This window comes from Tachypleus tridentatus, chromosome 9, assembly GCF_004210375.1.
Source record: "Tachypleus tridentatus isolate NWPU-2018 chromosome 9, ASM421037v1, whole genome shotgun sequence".
Classification (NCBI taxonomy): Eukaryota; Metazoa; Arthropoda; class Merostomata; order Xiphosura; family Limulidae; genus Tachypleus; species Tachypleus tridentatus.
The window spans coordinates 46,257,090-46,279,431 of NC_134833.1; the positions used below are offsets into that span (position 1 = coordinate 46,257,090).

The 22,342-nt window shown below is 32.5% G+C and overlaps 1 protein-coding gene across 1 annotated transcript in view; it reads right to left on the reverse strand.

Moving 5' to 3' along the window:
• Positions 1–12,809: 12,809 nt before the first annotated feature.
• The window catches only part of LOC143227071 (neural cell adhesion molecule 2-like), a 126,579-nt gene continuing 117,046 nt past the window's right edge, over positions 12,810–22,342 (reverse strand). Inside the window, exon 9 of the mRNA XM_076458612.1 lies at positions 12,810–12,928. The gene's annotated coding sequence lies outside the window, so the exon portion shown is untranslated. The remainder of the gene's footprint in view (positions 12,929–22,342) is intronic.

A 22,342-nucleotide genomic window follows, 5' to 3' on the forward strand; every position in this document is an offset into this window, starting at 1 on the left:
GTACCACTTGGTAATAAGTAAGATGAAAATTACCTCTTAAAGTTAACATTCCTGCCCTCAACATGATAGAGGCACTAATTAACACGACATTGAACCATAACTGTATACTAAGCGTACTGTGACTGTTGTGCTTTTATATGCGGCTCAAGGTGTACATCCGCATAAAGTAGTGCCAAGTTCTTAAATGACCTTATTTTTAACTAAAAATAATTATTAGTGATTTTTAGTAACATTTCGGATAACAATTCAATAGTTTGAAAGATATGTCTATCTGTCAAATACAATTTCATTCTCCAAAGGATTGTAATTATTAAATTATTATCTTGTTTGTGAAAGTTTATAATTCAGTCAGACCAGCCAAATATTAAGTATGTATGGAGCTTAATGACATATACTTAACAAGAAGAAAATAGCATAATTTTAAATTATGCTTAGTTATCAAAATATTTCTTACAATGAGTTGAACAGTTGACAAATTCTCTTTCATTCGGTTTATACTCAGCGAACTGCTCGTGCTTGAGCTTCAACAGGATTTCGTAACAACATTCACTAGAAGTCATGTAAGAATTGGAGCTTAGTAAGCCAGAAAAAAGTTTTATTTTGTTTAGAAGTTTTTCTGTCCTATGTACACAATATCACAAGCAATCCGAAAACTTAAGATAAGAAATAATAAAGGTTTGCTTCCCCCTGACGTTAATTTTAGTTATTATATATTGTTATTTTAAACAAAACATTCGGATTTAAATGTTTTTAGAATGTATCGTCCTGTTTTCAACAGATAAATACCATGAAATTTTATGTAATGAGAAACAAACCCATGCTACTAAATCCGACTCTTTCTCGTTATTAGCTTCATTTCATTAGTACATAACGTTTATACCTTAAAAATACGTAAATTATCAGCTTCATAACATCAAATAAGCACAACTTTAAAACACTTTCACATCTGTATAGGATTTTCACCTATTAGGAAGAAACATACTCGAACAAAATGGGTTCAGCTAAAACATCAATATAAATAAATGATGAGCACAACTAAGCAGCTTTAACACTGAATTTTTTGTTTATTTGTTCAACTGATCGACTCCTTAGGATAAGCGGGCAGGTCAGAAACTATGGGTTCAAGACATGGCTACCCCTAATTTGGAATCACGGGCCAGAGGGAAGTCAAACATTTGGCAGTATCCGTATTTTAAAACCAAACCTATCATAAATATTTTTCAAAAAAATCTCAACAATAGAAGTACCAGTGAGACAACAACAAAACACGATGGTCAGGAGTGAGCCTGAAGATCAAGAGACAAACACACGTGCGGTAAAATTACCTTAACTGTAGTACGGTAAGAGGAAGTATTTTGTAGCCGTAATTGACTGAATCAAACTTTGAAGGTAGCGAACTGATCTATTTCTGAAGATAGCAGCGTAAGGCTATTAAAACATGTAGACTATTTTAATTGTGGCAGCCGGACAAATAATATTTTTATTGTGCATTTTATGTATTATTTTATTTTCAGTTTTAAAATTTAATGGGCCAGTTGACTTGAATAAAATTTCAGCTAATACATTTTTCTGAATCTATAACATAAATTTTAAGGAAATGAAAAGCAAGCAAAATTTGTTTAATTATGAGTAACATAAAATTTTGGCAATAATTTTTTTAAAAAAATTCGACTAGGAAAATATTTGTTTATTACATTGTGTTTTAGTGCGTCGTCTGTAGCATTGGGCTCAATTACAAACAAAGCTACATAATAGAATATCTGTGCTATACCCAACATGAGTATAAAATCCCGGATTGTAGCGTTATGAGTCCGCAAGCATACCGCTGTGCCACTGAGAGACAGCGCAGTATCTTTATTGCAGTGTCCCCCGCTAGTACAGCGGTATGTCTACGGATTTACAACGCTAAAATCAGGCGTTCGATTCCCCTCGGTGGGCTCAGCAGATAGCCTATGTGGCTTTGCTATAAGAAAAAACACACACTTTATTGCAGTCTGTTCGTGAGTGTCAAATGCCAAATGCTAGAGTTATAAACATTCAAGTTTAGCGCTGAGACAAAACAGGATTGAAATAAACGAAAGAGAAGAACTATAAACTCAATATGAGCTAAATGGCAAGAAAGAGGAAAATAAATCGGTGTTGATATATCACTTCATGGTGAGATAACATAGGGTAAACCTGTAATAGTAGAAAATGACAACAAAAATACCTAATTTCTCTAAAATCTTCATACTAATTACAACTATGTCTAAAGATGAAAATAATTACAGCTTATAAGAAAATAAAAGTTAACAGGACCTTGAAAAATATCACCTATTAGGTAGTTATGTTAAGTTTGAAAGCATCTTTACATTAGATGAGAAATTATGATGTTATTATTAGAAACATCTCTGAATATTTAATAGAAGAACAGAAATACCATAAATCGGTTGTAAGCAGAAAGGTTAACTTGTATAATAAAAGAACAAGAAGGAGGCTAATAAAAACCAAACACTTAAGTTTAAGTTGTTTATTAAAGAAACAAAAACATGTTATGTGATTGAAACTACTACTTGTGGACAACATTAGATAAGAACTGTAAATAAAAAAAATAGATAACCAATATGTTTCTTTTCTGTAACATTTATTACATGTTATTTCTTTTCTCTAGTGGCTCAACAGTAAATCCGAAGGTTTATAACGCTAAATATAAGGTTTCCATACTCATGGTGGGCAGAGCATACATACTTTGTTCATAATTTATCTTTGTGTTACAGAATAAGCAAACAAACAACTTTAATTTCTTGAACATTTTGTTCTTTCTCAAGGAAGTAATCTCTTAGTGGAAAATACTTTGAAATACACTCATTAATCGTACCTGTAACTTATGTACTGAAAAAAATCTGAAGATAAAATATTAATTCTGACAGACTACAAAGTTCACTCTCTATTGAAGGAGGTAGAAGTCTAACTAAACATTTGATTATGAGAAATATTTTGCAACATTATCAAATTAAAGTATTTTCTTTGGCAAACTATTCAAAAGACAACTGTGATTATTGAACTTGCAGTAAGTGAATGTTGCTTGTGAACGGCGATGATTTATTACAACGATATTGCCGCGCGAAGGTTGTTTGCTAATCTGGTAAAACGGACTGAATCCATTATTAAGGCGACCTCCAGTACTAAACACAAACACACTGCTGCCTGTTCAAACAAAACGTGAAATTTCTCAGAGCTTAAAGACTGGTGTAGAAGGTTTGGTTTATTTTGTTTGGAATTTCGCGCATAGCTACACCAAGGGCTATCTGCACTAGCCGTCCCTAATTTAGCAGTGTAAGACTAGAGGGAAGGTAGTTAGTAATCACCACTCACCGCCAACTCTTGAGCTATTCTTTTACCAACGAATAGTGGGATTGACAGTAACATTATAACGCCCCCACTGCTGAAAGGGCGATCATGTTTGGTGTGACGGGGATTCGAACCCGCGACCATCGGATTACGAGTCGAGTGCCTTAACCACCTGGTCATGCTAATAGTTAATTTATTATGTCTGCATTTTTGGCACATTAACTCATGTCACATTAGTGAGATATTCAAAGGGTGCAGGTTGTCTGTAAAACTGAAGAATTGTTGTTGCTTTTATTAAGCTTAAATATGCACAAAAGTTTTTTGTGCTCTGCCCACCGTGGGTATCGAAACCCGAAATTTGATGTTGTAAGCCTTTAGTCGTAAAAATGACCCAGCGAAGGGCATGAAGTTGAAGAAATCTCTAAACCTAGGCTGTGTTTAAAAGATAATTCTAACTTAACTCTCATATATTGTTTTGTTTGAAATATCTGCCACAAAAATGATGAGGTATTTAGTTCATCAGCTTTGGATCGAATATTGTATTTAGAAATGACAAAGGAAACAATTTATGATGAGAATTTGTTTACTTTTAATTTCTGCTTCAAAAAGTTTTGGTTTGTTGCTAGTTGAAACAGTCCATATAACAGGTTTAGTTAGGTTTCTGACTAAAGGAGTAAAATTTCAAAATGTGAAAAAGCTTCGAGAATGTGGGTTTAAAATATGCTATAGAGCTAAGTATACTCTGGTTGTTTAAGGCATCTGAGAATGAGAGCTTGTCATTCTGTTGATTTTCAATAGTAAGATTTTCATTGGAATGTTTACCATTTAAAAACTGGATAAATTCATTTGTCAACTTAACATTTTTTACACTTAAAAAAGTTTCATCAATGTATCTCCTGTAATTCTGTAATGTAAGGCTAGAAATGCTGAGGACAAGACTTTAACCAAACGTTTCATAAAAGCACAGAAGAAAGTTAGCAAGAATGGATGAAGCTACTCCATTAATATGTATTACCGTTAAACATACAATGTGATTGTTACGTCGTAAAACGTTAACGTGTTTAAAAACAATAAAAAAAATACTTTTTTAAGAACTTGGATAAAAAAAGAACGTCAGTATCATCGGTTACTGACAATGAAAACACGTTTAAAATATACTTCTAACACATCGAATATTTTTCACTAGTTGAAATTCTCTAAGAAACATAGCTAAGAAATTGTGTATCTTGAAGTGTATCTCTACAGAAACAATGTGATGAGTTCAGTGAAAGTGTGACCGTAAAGGAAATCCGATTTCAATATTTCATTGTAAAACTACTTTTTTGAGACTAATATGAAAAATAAAATCTTTATAAAATTTACAGGAAGACAGATTTTTATTAAGCGGTATTCGATAATTTTTTTCAAACTTTTGGCGAGTTAGTGCAGCATACGTTTCAAAATCACTCGTAAAAATGAGATAAATAAAAATCTTGTATCAGTCACATATTTGTCCACAGACTTGAATGCTATATTTTATAGAATAAGAAACACACATTTCACAAAACTAATTGGATTCATGTGCAAGAGGAAGGCGAAAGGGAAATGAATCGTACAAAAAGAAATAATATTCGAAAAACATATCGAGGAAAATGAGTAAATAAATTAAAAGATAAAGGGAAGGATCAAACGGACAAAAGGTAAAACAAACAAACATTAATTCATTCCCAGTATACTACATGACTAATTCAATATTAGGTTACTTTTCCTTAAAATCTCAATGAATTTTTTTTTAACTTCAAAAATTTCTTCATTCACCGACCGCGGCTTAGCGGTAAGTCTGAAGACTTATAATTCTAAAACCAGGTTTCGATGGCACAGAACAGAAGTGTAGATTTGTGCTAAACTACAACCAATAAAAGAACTTACTGACTGTCTTAGTTGCTGCGTGGAAGAATCTTGTAAAATATATAGATCAGAAGAAGTTTCCGGGAATAAATGTAGTTCAGTGGCGCTAGATGGCGCTGCATCGCTGGTGATGATTTCAACGTGTTTCATTTCTGTTAAGTCAAAATTGAAAATGCAACTTACTTAGCTTTTCATTCGAACTAGAAATCTTTCTATAAAACGTATGTAAGCAAGTAACAGAAATTTTATAATTTATGATACGAGCAATGGAATTAAAAGTCAAATACACTGTAGGAATATTCATAAATCATAACTTGTAGTTAGATATTGATAGATAATACAGAGATATTCTACCAAACTATTTAAGTATTTGTTCGGTGGGTTTAAAATGAGTATTGAAGATTTTAGTGTTACAGAATTATAACCTTTTTTCCAGAGGCACAGCAGTATGTCTGAAAACTTAGAACGCCAGGAAGCGGGTTTTGACAAGTTTGTGCTTAATTACAAAAAACAAACAGAATTATGAACAAAGAAATCTATAAATTTTAGGTTCGTATAACTAGTGTATGACTGTTTAACGTAAGTGATCATCTTTTATATAATAAATGCACTTAATCATAATTTAATGTTTTCCCACAAAAACTGAATATTATTTCATATTTCAAAATAATCAAAATAATTTAAGGAATATGCGCGACCTCCAGAGTAACCTCTCGGACTCTGAATCCAAGGATTTATAATTCACGATTCATTGCCACAAAAATGCATTTCACACTCTCACTCGATGGGTGCATGAGAAGAGTGACAGTCAATTTCCGTTATCGATTAAATGGTAATTGGTGACATTGTCTAACTGCCATTCGCACTGACTGTCAGTTCAAAATTAATTCAAAAACATAAATGATAATATAATCATAAAACAGGAGTGGAATCGAAAATTTCAACAGGAAGGGCATTTATAAGCATATAGACTAAAAATGGGTGCAAGAACCCCTAGGGTTGTGATACAGCCAGAAAGAATGATCTGTGTAACAAATGCTTTGGTCATTTTTCTTTTTTAAACAGAAAACTACACAATAATCTATCTGCTACCTGTTCATCACAGGATATAAACCCCGGATCTAAGTAATGTAAGTCTGTGAACTTATTGCCAAATCACTGGAGACCGGCTATTTGGACCGAATAATTGGATATATCTTTCATTATTTTGATTTGAACAAACACTAATTAAATAACTTTGTGTAGTTTGTTTTACGGAAATCTAAAAATTTAATTAAAGTGTTTGGTTTTAACATCTCGTTCTCCGAAAAGTTAAAAATTAATTATTGTTTAATGAATTTGTGTTGAAGTACAATTAAAAGAAAATTATTATTATTGGCTTTTAAAGTTTTATAGCTGTATTAAATAAACTTTGGAACACTATTCATTATTAGATTTACCTTAATGAATAAAAAACAATATTATCACGATTCAATTTCATGTTTCTAAGTGTTACATGGTAGAAGGCTCAGTGAAAACTTTACTGTTTGAAATCCGCTAAAATTTATTTAACGTAATTGGGTTGTTATTAATTAAATGATTAAATGTTCGTCCATTACATCTCATACTAATTTTTATAAATTACCGGTAGGTGTCTACAAACACACAGCTTCCTTAAATGTTCTAAATTACACTATCAAGAGGTACATGCCTATAGTTTGCCCTTGATTAATAGTTTCCAACTTCCAGATCACTGTTCACCATCAACCTTCAGAGTTTTTTGGATATGTTATAAAATGTTCTAATGCCCTTTAATTTTTATTTTTACACTTTTGATAGTCATTTCAATTTTAACCCAATGCTACTTAGTATCCATTTACCAAAATCTTAAAGCCACGAAACTTTCAAGGATTTATATCCCCAGAATACTTACAAAGTCAGTTAGATAACGTGTTAAAGTTATTTACATTAATATGAACAGATCACCGTGGAGTCATCGAAATAAGTGTCTTGCAAAGCCGGGGACATTTGCTAGTTTCAATACTGTTAGGATGGATACGTGTACGTGTAAATAGTTTGGAACTCATGCATAACTAAAAATTAAAAAATAGTTAGTATCACAGATTGGAATGAATTTACACCTCTAAAAATAACATACATCGAAAAAAGAGGTAAATTAATAGGTGGTAATATTACGTTGTTTTTATTAATTAATTAATCGATATTTCTTTTTCTTGTTTTCAATTGACATTTTTTTAATGAATCTTGGTCAGATTAAAGTTTGGACCGAACTAAAGATATTGTATCGTCCTTGTTTATGAATTCAGTCTCTCATGATCAGTCCCTTACCTGGAATAACATCAGGACATTTCTCTTCGTATGTTGTATCTCTAGATACTTCTTCACTGACAAATGATTCTTTTTCTAGCGGTTCGGAATATTTGCTGTCAATGAAAAATTATAGCGCTTTAATGTTTCAGCGTAATTTTACAACGCTAGCTTTAAACTGAAACACCACCAACAACAAAAAACAACAACAACAACCATTCAACACGTTCGTCTATTTAACTATCTTGATGGCAAAAAAAGGATAAATTTGCATACTTACAGATCTTGCGCGTCAAACTTCCTTCTTCCTGCAAAAGAAACAGGTGTGTTTTAAATATTCAAGTTTTTATAAATATACTTTGATTTAGGTGCATAAGCGTACAAGTTACATTGTATACTATTTAACATTGTATTTATTTTACCCTGAAATGTAAATAGGTTTATTAATCGTAAAAGCTTCAGTTATGGTTTTGTGCATGAATTATAAAGAAAATAAACATATCTTGATTCATTATGTTAAAAAACACGTATTTTTAAGAATGATAAAGATGAAATAAAAGCCCTAAAACCCGAGTCCTTTGAGAGGTGGACCTCTCTTCTTCAAGAGAAAACTGCTACTGGTTTGTCCTTGAAAAGTAAAGGTCCACCATTCAAAAGCGCTCAGGATATAAGGTTTATATTCCAAATTTCCTTGATAAATGTATCACTTAACGGATTAAGTGTTTTGCAACAGGTCTATTTTTAACATTAAAGTTGAGATTTCGTAATAAAGTTGATAGTTATATTAAGATAAAGGATAAAATTGCATGCATGTGTTACATGGCATTTCAATTACCATCAAATCTCAGTTTCACGTGTATAAAAATAAAAAAGTGTTTCACATCGTAGGTAAGAATTCATCAGTTCTGAAACTTAATTATTCAATAATATAATATGTGTAACCATTAGGGTGTCCCAAACGAAACTCGAATTTGGGTGCCGTGTGAATTCCCATTGATATTCACATAATTATGCTAAAAATCCACACTTTGCTCATCTATGATGATAGAAGTGAATGAAGTATTCCATAAAACATTATTATTGATTTTATTGATAATATTATTGATTTTTTGTTATAAGCAGGCTAATTATTATTTTTAACTTTATTTTTAGATAAATATGCCACCTAAAAAAAATGGCCATCTAAACCTAGATATTCACAGAGAAAAGAAATGTTCCTTCTATACCACCCTATAGCCCTGTTATCAGAAAACAAATTGGTGAGCTTGAGGTTTTGTCATTAGGAGGTATTTATGGGTCAACCAACATGTTCAAAAATTGAAGTGCAAGTCAATCAAAGAGAAAATTTCCTGTTCACATGCACTCAATTCAAGTGATCTGATCTGTCAAGGCAATGATGGTTGTTGTGAATCAACTATAGGAATTCGAAGTTTTGTCTTGTAAAGGAAATAATAGTTATTTGGGAGTTGGCAGGCTTTGGAACATGTTTTATTATGTCTGGAACAGCAATCAGAAACACAATAGAAAACTTCTTTAAAAAGTATAAGGATCTTAAAAGAAGTAAGAGATTGCACTAAAAAATGAGATATTTTCTTAGAAAGCTCTCATATTTCTGGACAAACCAGACGAATTATTTGACAAAACCAAAGATCTAGTTCAAATGATAAAAAGTAATGATTTCAGATCGAGTGAAGATATGGAATAAGACACTCTTTTTTACAATACTACAGAGAAAGAAAAAGTAGTGATGTTGTAAAGTGACAAAATGTGAAGAGAAGATCAAAAACAGTAAAAAAAAGAATAAAACATCTTAAAGGATAAAACAGTGGAAACACGAGAAAATAGCAAGATTAGTTTTTGAAAATGAAGAAGATGAGCACGAGACCAGTTTAAGTAAACACCAGACAAAAGATGATGATGATGCTTATGTTCGCATGATGAAAATAAAAGTACTTGTGAAAGTTCAAGCTACAGTAAAGAATGTCATCATTTTTATATAACAAGAAAAAAACTCTAGTAATAGTGATAAAATCATTTTAGAGGCCTATCTCAATCAGCTCATGGAACATGTGGTTCTGATTACCACTAAACCTGTAATCGAGGTGCGGCCTATATTTGAACTCAAAGGTACTATTTTGGAATTCAATGGAATTGACATTAATGATCTCAGTCTTTCTTGATCAAATGTTCAAAAAAAGAAATGAAAAATTATAGAATCTTAAGCTGCAGGCATCAGAGAAGATAAGAAAAGAAGTCAAATTCCGAATGTTAATATTATCCTCCACTTCGACATAAAGATAGTGAAGGAACTGGAGGAGGAGAGAAACATTATGGTTGGTGTGTGTTTTAAGGCTTGCAGTTAGTACCACTAACCTATTGACAGAATAAATTGATTTTCTTCTAGGAATCATCCAAATAAATTCTTCAAAAGGTCATAAGTACGCAGTTAGCGTGTGTGTTTTTTTATAGCAAAGTCACATCGGGCTATCTGCTGAACACATCGAGGGGAACCGAACCCCTGATTTTAGTATTGTAAATCCGTAGACTTACCGCTGTACTAGCAAGGGGTACGCAGTTAGCCTTTACAACCTTCTTTAATATTATGATACCACAGATCAGGTCATAGTAGTTTGTTGCGACACCACTTCATCTAACACAGGCTAGTAAAATGAAGCAATTGCTTACCTGATAAGAATTTTGGAAAAACCTTTACCGTGGCTCATGTATCGTCATCCCAGTTATGAGTACACATGTGATAGAGGCAAAAGACTAAAGGCCCAAAAAGATAAATGTATCAAATTTGAAACAAATGCAGCCTGATATATGCCATGATGTAAATAAGATAGAAAAGTTTATCAAATTTCTTTGGCACTTGATTAAAATTGGTTTTCAGATGTTTGAGCTAGCACTGCAAACTCTAAAAATGAAGTACTAAACTGTGATCTGCTTTCACCAGAGTCTAATCTTCTCTTTCATCGTTTTGGTTTTGTTTGTTTGGAATTTCGCACAAAGCTACTCGAGGGCTATCTGTGCTAGCCGTCCCTAATTTAGCAGTGTAAGACTAGAGGGAAGGCAGCTAGTCATCACCACCCACCGCCAACTCTTGGGCTACTCTTTTACCAACGAATAGTGGGATTGACCGTAACATTATAACGCCCCCACGGCTGGGAGGGCGAGCATGTTTGGCGCGACTCGCGAACGCCTTAACGCGCTAGGCCATGCCAGGCCTCCATCGTTTTGGTATTAAAAGGAGTCAACTAGAAACTTGGTAAACCGGAGGCAAAACAACATTTGAAGATGATAAATGTGAAACTTAATGACAATTTTACGCAGTAGTTAAACAGCTTAAAGTGACAAACGACTTTGCCGAAAGATTTATTAAGCTAGCTCAGGATTATATAATGTCAACCCCTAATTTGGAAAAAAGGAAATGTTTTCATGTGACTCACCGTCAAAGGCAGATTTTTAACAAAGACATTGCGAGAAGGACATAAAGAATCTTGTCAAAAAGAAAAAAAGATTAATTATTTTGTTCAAAATTACACTTTTAGTGATTTTTTGTAATTTATGATATTTTCTGTGTGAAAAAATCAATAAATATTTTAAAAACTAAAATTATATTTGGTGTATAGATAATAATAGGTGTTATATTGTTTTTATTTATAATAATAGGTGTTATATTGTTTTTTATAGATAATAATAGGTGTTATATTGTTTTTTCCTTTGATATTTCTGAAAATACTTCATTCTGTTCTAATTGTCCTAAAACATAAAAGTTTTTCAATAGTCTCTTTATACCCTATAAATGGGAATCAAAAAGCGCCCACAGCTCAATTAAAATATTGTCTAACTTGGGACACACTAATAACCATTCTATGTTAATTATGTCATAATTACTGAATATTTTTCCTGAAGATTCTAAATTCCAACTACTATTAATAGTACTTCTGCTTTTTGTCTTCTTAAATTAGATTTCTGAATCTCACGACTCAGCAGATATCGAGATCTATCGATAAATGCCAAGACATCATTATTTAACAAAAGATTTCCTGTATTATGGAAGCTATATCAGCTAGCTTTTCTTTATCGAAGTGTACATTTTTTAAAGTAGAGTTCAGCGGGTAGACCAGAACAACTATGTTGGGTATGATCTGTATTTGTGAGTTAAAATAATTTATTTTCAATTAGGTCTGTTTTTGGTTTTGTTGAGTTTCGCACAAAGCTACTTGGTAGCTACCTACACTACCTGTTACTTCTTGTGAAGTGATAGTTTATAGGAAAGGCAATTAGTCTATTCCACTCATTAACTCTTTGGTTACTCTTTAGCAACGAAATGTGAAAATGACCGTAACATTATAACGTCCCCACTACAGAAAGGTTGAGCAGATTCGATGGAGAGATTGAAACTCGCCGCCCGCAAATTACGTTTGGTATGATATGGTATGGTTTGAATGTCATGAAAAAGTAAGTGAGGGCTATCTGCGTTAGCCGTCCCTAATTTAGCAGTGTAAGACTAGAAGGAAGGCAGCTAGTCATGATATCCCACTGTCAGTTTTATTATCAACTAATAGTGGAATTGACCTTTACCTTATAACGCCTCCAAAGCTGAAAAGACGAACATGTTTGGTAGGACAGGGATTCGAATAGAGCGCCCTAACTACCTGGCCATGGCAAGTCGCAGATTGCGAGACTAGTGACCTAACCACTAGGCAATATCAAGCCATTCTATTGGTAGGGTATTTTTCAGTTTTAAACTTGCTTAATGTAAATTAAAGTCACCTTCCCTAATAAATATTTGGAAAGAGCTGATATAGAATTGTACAATTTACCAAAGAACTGTAGACAAAGTTTACAATATTACTTCTATGTTCACTTCAACTTCCAATTAAATGTGAATTTCATAACGCTTATCTTAAAACATGCCGGTTTATATAAAAACAGTAACTTACAAGAAAAATCGATTTTAAGCAATGAAAATGTTCTTTATACATTTATTCTGTATACTTATGGTATTACATGTTTATTATGTTTCATAAGAGCGTTGCAGCTTTTATTAAAATTATTAACATTGATGTTTGCTTATATAAAACTATTACGAGCTTTCTTCACATTCTTCCTTCTTTCTTTCTCGCTTGTTTTTGTGCAACAGTTTTAAAAAATGTACAAAAGAAAAATAAGTATATTTTTTAAGATATGTAATAAATTTGAAGAACCTCATTGTGTTCCATTGAGTATAACATCACAATACAGAGAATACGTGTTTTAATATAATTTTTCTCACCTTTTCTATGAGAGAGTATTGTGTTTTTGAGCAAGGTAGCAGCACAGACAGCTATCAGGATCAACATCACCACTACAGACACAGCTATCAGAATCGGTTTCACTGGCAAATTCCAAGTTTTATCTATACGCAAAATAACAACAGAACTCCATAATTATGTTTTTGTCTACTTTCGACTGTGTTTATTTCAACAGATTACAAATTACGTATAAAAGTACAGTTAACGTTTCCTTTTCTATAAATACAGCTGCGATAATTCAACTTTCAGGCTATTTGTATATATTATTTCGTTACTTTTCAACTAACAATGGTTATAATGCTATTATAAGTTAAATAACTTTTCTCTGTATTGTACAGCAGAGATCTTATTACAATAAAGACAAATGTTTGTTGAAATTATCACCTCATGAAGTTTAAAGATGTAGTTTTTATATTGTAATGACACATAAAGATTCAAGATACAATTTGTAACGATGATATTATCGAAAATTTATAACACAATTGATATTATTTTTCTCAATTTGGAAATAAAATTAAAATCCTAAAGAATTTTTCGATTTAATAAAAAATACCATAAATATGGGAGTATAGTCACACTCTGATGAATGGGTTACAACTGAAATAGAGGGAGTATAGTCACATTCTAATGAATGGGTTACAAGTGAAATAGATTTTCGCAATGCTTGCTTAGAATAGTTACTATGCGAATGTTTTAAACAATAACGTTGGTTAATAATGACCTTGACAATATGTTTAGAGAATCTGACATAGAAAGTTGGCCGTGTGCATTTAAAATATACAATTTATATCTATCTAGAGACAATGGTTTAAAACATATAGCTGTAATTATCGACCTAAACAGAAATCCATAGAAAAATCACCCATACTGGACTATACAGTCCCTGGAATTCAGCACATGAAACAAACAAAAATTTAATATGTTAATAAATCAAATAAACACAGCCACAAAACTATACTCACCCGATAAAATTAACGATGAAATCAACAAAACAAAACAACACTTCATCACATCAACAAATTTCCTCGAAAAAACCCTGGAAAAATTATACGCACACACCTAGACCTACAACAAACAAACAACAATAAATCCCAAGATACAACAAACTACAAAAACCTTACATTGCTGCATACCATATATTCCCGACATCAGCGAAAAAATAACCAACATTTAAAAATACTTATAACAAAACACAACATTCCAGTAAACACCAAATTTATTCAAACACCAGGTACAAAACTGAAGTCCGTGTCATGTAAAAACTACACTAACAAACATAATACCAACATTATTTATAAAATAAAATGCAACAACTGCCACAAAGTCTATATTGGAGAAACAAGCAGAAAAATTGACACTAGACTCAAAGAACACAAAAACAAAACACCTTCACACGTTTTTGAACACTGTAAATCAAACAAACACAACATAACCATAGAAAACACCCGGGTACTAAGTAGGGAAACAAACGCAAAATCTAAGAAGCCCTACTTATACAAAGAATAAAACCAAAATTAAACCAAAATAAGGAACACTTTTATACCTACACTAATTAAAAACCTAATATATACTGCAGCGCCCCCTAAAATCCTGTACCTGTTTACACTTTCGTCCCTCACACATGCCTGGCAACGGTCAGTTGCAAATTCTTTTTGTTAACCTAAAGATGACGTAAGAAGGTCGAAACGGTGTTCTCTACCTTATTTTAATGAAAGTTTTATGACCCATATCAGCCGTCCTGAGATATATTTTTACTACAAGTGGGTTTCTCGACATCACAAAACACTGTTTAAGATATGTTTTTGGCTCAAAATAGCAAATTGAAATATTTTTAGTTCTATCCAAATAGCGAGTTATGGTAGTATTTTAATAATAATATTGACTATGTTAAATAGTATATTAACATAATCTGTCATAAGTAAAACGTAAAACTTATCGAGTTGTGCTGCAACATGATGTAGATAAAATCGTACTTTTGTATAGAAATAGAGACGAAATGCATTTATGCAGTGCCATGTTTCAGTTGATTCCAAACAATAAAACGTTGCATGTACACGTGTTATGGTGCAAACTCTTTTTTCTGTTTATTAACATCTCACTGTAGCATTACAAAAAAGTAAAACAAGTTTTCAAATATACTAAGCAAAAAGCAATTTCGTAAAGTGCAGTGTGATAAAAATATCGCAACGTGTAAAAACTTTATTTTTGGAAAGCGTAACGAAAGTCAGCTTTCAGAAGAGCAGCTTAGATGATAGAATTATAAGGTATTATCCAATAATCAAGTATACACAAATATTTATCTATCTTAAATCAAAAAACCTTAACTGACACGTATCAATCACTGGATTTAAATTTTGAACTCACATTCAGTTCAACTGAAACTTTTATCCTTTGATTTAGGAAGCTCGTATAGCACCACCTACCGCCCACTCTTGTAGCCAGGAATAGTGGGAATGACTGTCACATTTTAACGCCCTAACTGGTGGAAGGGTGGGCATGTTTAGTGTGAAGAGGATTCGAACCCACGACCCTCAGAATACGAGTCGAGCGCCTTAACCAGCTGACCATGCTGAGCCGAGCGAGTTTAGAAATAAGAGCAAACAAGCTTATGAAAGTTATATGTTTTTGTTTTGTTTTTTGCAGTTCGAGCAATCCATCAAGAACTTCACAATAAAATTATACTAATAATGCTACTGGTTATGTCTTACACAATATATCACAATCCTAACTGCATACGTGACGTAGACTATCACTGAATTATTTTTTTCTTGTTTTCTTTTTCTTTATACAGGTACTAAAACATTACCTCTGGCATTTAAAGTATTATAAAAGTGAAAACGAACAAAAACTTTGCGTTTAGCTATATCATACATTGACACTGAAGTTTTAGTTAGGGTTAGGTTTCTTTAAGTAGTTATAGGTAAAAATGTTTCATTACTACAAGTGGCTTTCGCTCATTCTAGACGTCAGTAATAATGCTAAACTGCTACCGACTAGCTAGGATTTGACACAGAGAAAAGTGGGCATATCAAGTATCATTTATATTTATGGCACTATGATTTGTGTTCTTGCTTACTTTGGTTCAGCCACCTAACGGTATTTCACAAAGGCAATGAGAACAACAATACTGACAAGTAATATGTAATTACTCTTAAAAATGAAATTACTTGAGAGGATTTATCTGCAAAAATAAATATGACTTGTTTAAAGGATATTTCCCAGCAGTTATTGTGTGGATATTGTTAAGTGTTTGGTAAAAAAACAAATTGGTCCAGTTTAAACGTTTTAAAACTCAGTATGTTAAAGTAAATTCGCTGATGCATTAATTGTTATAAGAACTGACACATCAATAAGTGTACTGTTCTATTTAATGTTGCATAGACTAAAGAAAAGTGATTCAAGTATAACTTTACTTCGCTAAGACGAATCATTTTATTAGAATAAGTTCATTATTTCAGACACTTTACTGATTGATGTAATAACAATATTATATTTGAAATTTTCTGTTTTAAAGCTATTACAGGTGTGAGTGTAGGCATAAGTGTAGGTGTAAGCTCTTTGTCGTTTGGCATGCATTCTTATATATCTATTAATTTTAAAATCGTATTTTATATTATGTGTTTATATACCTATTTTGAAAACTGCAAAAATAGGTTAATTTAAAACTTTAAACTCGAAACTATGAGTACCTCCATCTGCGAAACTAAAGCAGATGCTTTGAAAACGTTGTAATAGTTTTCATATACACAAAGCTTGTAAAATGTCTTCACAAATAAAAGGTTTTCTTCTATGGCCTATACATCTTTTCATGTTTTGGAAAACATGAGAAAGTGGAAAAAAAAGCCTTATTCAATCTTGAAGTTTATACCAACTAAATAGAAACACGTATAGTCAACGTATAAAACACCACTTTTTCTAGGTATCGATGATTCAAAACAAGATTTCTCGCTTGGTTTAGCAACAAAAAATTATGAAGGTAAATTTATTGGTGAAAAAGAGCAGAATCGTGTTGTGAGAACAAACATTTTTATTCTCTACTGGTCAGAGAAGATAAAAAGAAAATACGTTTAAAACATTAATCCAGAAGGGGCAAAAATAGTTTATTCTTTTTCAATGTATTTTCAAGATACATATTTTAAACTTCAGCCTACGATTGTGCATTGAAGAAAGAAAAACACATTATAATGTAGAATTGCAATGAAACCAACCACCTTATGCATTTTACTAGACAGCTATACGTTTATTACAATAAAAGAAAAAAAAACATCGCATAACAGGTTTAACCCCGCCGCTTTTAGATCTTATCAGACTTTTTATGAGCTAAATCATTATGAAATGAGACACTTTCTTAAATAACTGAGGTATACGAACATTCATCTTCGTTCAAATAAATTGAATTTTCTTATAAATGATTGCTATTAGTTGTTCTTATCAATAAGTATATGGACAAATCAAAATGTAAATCGAGTAATCGAGTTTGCGAATGAATCTTGCTTGATATATCTCTACTATCTGAATCTCAATGTCTAAATGGTAAAAAAAAGTAAAAAGGTGAAATTCTGAAGAAAAACTATAATTTTGGACATCTCCTAACCATTAGGGAGGAATATAATAGCAACAATTAATTAAACTATGCTTTTCAGCTTACACTGAGCAGTATCATTTAAGATAATTTACATAAATACACTTCAGGTATATATTACAAGCATTATTCCATTTCTTTATTGAATTTTGTACAAAGCTACTTGATGGCCATTTGCCTTAGTCGTTCCTACTTGTAAAGTGATAAACTGGAGAGAATATAGCTAGTCACCACTATCCACCATCAACTCTTGGGCTCCTCTTTAATGAAAAACAGTAGGATTTAACGTTACATTACAATGCCACATAACTTAAGGAGCGAATAAGTTCATTGACGGGTTTCGACCTCGCTACTTGCAGATTGCGAGTCAAGTGCTCTAACCACCAGGCCTAGCGAGGCTGCCCATCTGCTACCAGTCTACGACAAGACGCTGTTTAAAGCTATTTTTCCAAAGACTTAACCCAACAACTATAGAGACTCATTACATGGAAAGAGTGTGTTGAACCTTGTTTTCATGAGAGGGTTTATGTTTGTCAAAATGCTTCCGCATCTTTAAAATTTACTGAGTTATTGAAGTAACAATATAGGATTTCCTAACAGTATGACATGATGTACTACGAAAACCTCACTTTTCTTAGATTATGTAACAATTCCAGAGCCACATAACATTGGTTGAGAATACATGCTACAGCTGTAAACTAAATGGTAGTTAAATTTCATCGAAACGTTCACTTCTAAGTCTTTCGATATAAGAACATCCAGTGAAGAGGTTTAGGCAAAGTAACAATTTTCAACCGTCTTCGAAGTTATTTTATAAAAGTTTCAAGTAAATACAAGCATTAGAATTCACTAAAAGGCATTAGGTACTGTTGCTATTGAGGAAGCTAGTTTTGCAATAACACATTTGTCTAATTTATAAGCATTGCAAAGTCTTTCCAATTGTTGAGAAGACTAAATATCTTTGTTGTTTAATTTATTTTAAAATACTGAGCTACTATTTGATCTACTTCTATAACTTATGTTACTCATAATTTTATATGGGTAGCCCTCATATTTAAATTTAAGCTGTCTAGTTTAGATGTAGCCCGGCATGGCCAGATGGGTAGGGTGCTCGACTCGTAATCTGAGGGTCGCGAATTCGAATTCCTACCGCACCAAAAATGCTTGCCCTATCAACCATGGGGGCATTATAATGTAACGGTCAATCCCACTATTCATTGGTAAAAGAGTAGCTCAAGAGTTGGCGTGGAATAAAATTGTGGCATGATTATCCACTGCAGTTGGGTCTTTAACTGGTACCTATGACAAAGTTTCCATAAAAACAAGGGGGAATTTGTATATTATTAGTCACGATTATGCCATCAGAATAAATAAATTGATTATTCTTATTAGTTACAACCACATTTCTAATTAGCTATGGATGGGTTTCATGGAAATAGCTGTAAACATCAGGAATGTAAGAGTATGAAGGTGATTGTACATAAATAATTTGTACCAGTGTGGGCATTGTACATTTAGCATTATAGAGAGAAAACTGTGTATTACAAATAAAATTCTGCTTATATCAAATAGACTAAATAGCACATTTAACAAAGAGATCACAGGGCGTGTAATTTAACAAGGGTTAAAGAGGCTAGTATACATGCATGATGAATGAAAATAGTCCACATAACCATGGTTACCTCAGACACTATAAAAAAACAAGGACAAAGTTAGTATAGACAACTAGTCAATCAGTACGTAAAGGTGTGCCAGTTAGAAAATTAAGTAATAATAGATTATAACTATCAGAACGTCAACTTAGTTCTTCTCAAGATGGTAATAAGTGTTCTAAGCATCTTTATATCAGTAGATACTTATATATCATATAGAGTATTAAAGAAAGGGAAGTAAGAGTTAAGTAGCAAGCATATAAATGTTTAAAAAGATATTTTGTTTTCTGTTAAGCACAAAACTATAAAAACGACTATGTATGTTGTGCTCATTACGGGTATATAAATCCAAGTTTTATTACAACCCAGCAGGCTTACACTGAGTCACTGAGGGCCTAAAAGAGGGAACACTGATCTGTATGAATTTACGAAGCTTTGATTATTGAAACTTTAATGGAAATACGATGAACTTGTCAGTCACGACTTGATAATTATTTATACACATCCTAGTGAAAAAAACAGCTTTATATTTATATTACATTTAGGACTCGTGAGAGAGTGGAGGAGTTTACAGGAAAACAGTGTTCTCTAACCTTATCTGTACAAGAGAAATAAATATAGATATAATGACAAGTAAAGTAAGTAATAAAACATATATAGAGATTTAAAACGGTATACGATGGGTAGATATTAAATTACAACATTGCCACCACTTCCATCCTTGTAAGAATCTGACAAGGAATAACACAGTAGCACGCAGAACATACATACACACACATATATAGATATATAGGATTAATCAGTGTTATCCCACTATTCTATGACAAAACTGATGTGATATAGAATGTTTCTTAGATACACTAGAGGAACAGCTAGGATATCACAGAAAGTAGATATCTTAAGATTAAGAACTGCAGGTGAAGATAAAAGATTCATCAGGGCTGATGATGAGTTAATGGAAACAAACAACTTACAAACAAACTGAGTATAGGCACAGGGAAACTCGCATTAACATGCAAATACAACATCAAGAGTTATCAGTCTGTCTTGAGGCACAAGCTGAATGAAATCAGAAATAGTTTATAAGAGTTTTGTGATCATTAAAATTAACTCATGATTCATGACACACTACAGTAAAGTTAAAAAAGGATTATTTATTAAGTTATATAGTTGAATTTTAATTATGTCAATATATTCAAAGCGACTTAATAGATTTCATAGAAGTTGCGATAAGGAAATAGATCAGAGAAAGATAAGTTCATGAACCAAAGCAATATCAGATACATTAATCAGAAAATAGCCATTCGAATTAAAGTAGTTATACCTGTCAATTTGAAGTGCCTTGATTGCTTAAAGCAACAGCAGTTTAAACAAAAACGTAAACATGTTTTTATAACACTGATTGAATTTCGAGAGCTATAAACAGATTTTAATGGTCAAATACAGTTACATATGGTTTAAAAACCAGTAAAGGTAACTGTAAGTATATCTAAATCATATTATCCTTTTATCTTTTTATGCGTTTGTTTGTAGTCAAGCACGAAGCTACCCAATGGACTATTTGTGTTCTGCCTACCACGTGTATCGAAACTCACTTTTTAGCAGTGTAAATTCGCCACTGTGCCACTGGGAGGGTTTCATAACAATACAGGTGAAATATTACGTATACAATCCAAAAGGATAAGTACATTTTGATCGCGGAAGCTTAAAATCACGTATAAAACACCAGAGGTAAAATTAACTTATGAATTTATTCAACGAAACGTATTTTACTCCAACTATACACACTCAGTTGCCCGGTATGGCCAGGTGGTTAAGGCACTCGACTCGTAATTCGAGGGTCACTGGTTCGAATCACTGTAGCACCAAACATGCTCGCCCTTTTAGCCGTGGGGGCGTCATGATGTTACAGTCAATCCCACTATTGGTTGGTAAGAAAGTAGCCCAGGAGTTTGGTGGTGGGTGGTGATGACTAACTGCCTTCCCTTTAGGTTTATAATGCTAAATTAGGGACGGTTAACACAGACAGCCTTCGTTTAGCTTTGCGCGAAATTAAAACAAACACTCTCAGTTGTATTACTTAAAATGTAACTTACATCTTTTGTAACATAATAATGTATTAATTTAACTATGTGCTAGTTTTATTTATAGAAGTTATGTTACTTTTTCATATGCCAGTCGTTATCAATGTAACGTTTCTTGCACATTAAAGTAAGTAATAAACAGTTGTTTTAATGACTTGTGTATGACAAGTGATGTACCTAACTGCACATAGCTGGAGCCAACCCCAATTTCATGTATGAAGTGAAGGAGTGAAAACGATCAATACACATGATATTAAATTTTTTGCAAACATTCACAGAATACACTAGCCTTTAGTTAGGGGAAAAACTTAACAAAACAAGTAATAAAAACATTTTGTAAAATGTAAAGTGATGTATGTATGGCAGTGGTAAAACGAATAAAAGGATGATAAAGTGACATATGTATATATATATATATCATCCCTACATGACTTTCAATATCAAAATTTGGTATTACAGTGTAAAAGCATATTTGACCTCAATATTATAGCAGTTGGAAGCTATTATTGACTGTTCGTATGCAGTTGTTTTTATGATAATATCATAGTCAGGTAAAAATAAGTATCAATATAGTTTAAGTAAGAGCTTAAGACAAGGAAAACCAAGTTGAAGTGAAACATGCCTTGATTATTATAGACTCTCGCTAAGTAATCATTTTATACTCGTATATTTCACAGTGTAACATTAAATTTTAATATTGAAAGTCATGTGTAGGGATGATCTATTTACACACGTAGCATCTTTATGTTCTTGTTTACATTTTTAGCGCTGTCGTTCATATAATGTTTTGCATTTACAAAATGCTTTGGGCTCGGGATGGCCAAGCGTGTTAAGGCGTTCGACTCCTTACCCGAGGGTCGCGGGTTCGAATGCCGGTTGTACCAAATAGGCTCCCCCTCCCATCCGTTATAATTAACGTGATCGTAAATCCCACTATTCGGTGGTAAAAGAGTAGACCAAGACTTAGCGGTGGGTGGTAATGACTAACTGCCTTCCCTATGGTCTTACACTGCTAAATTAGGGACGGCTTGCGCAGAGAGCCCGCGAGTACTTTTGCGCGAAATTCAAAACAAAATGTTTTTATTACTTATACAGATTGCTACAGAAATTTTATATAGAAAAATAATTGTCTGTAAAACAACTCATGGGTCATTCCATATCAAATCATCCAGATTTTCCAAAATTTTCCAGGTGACCCCT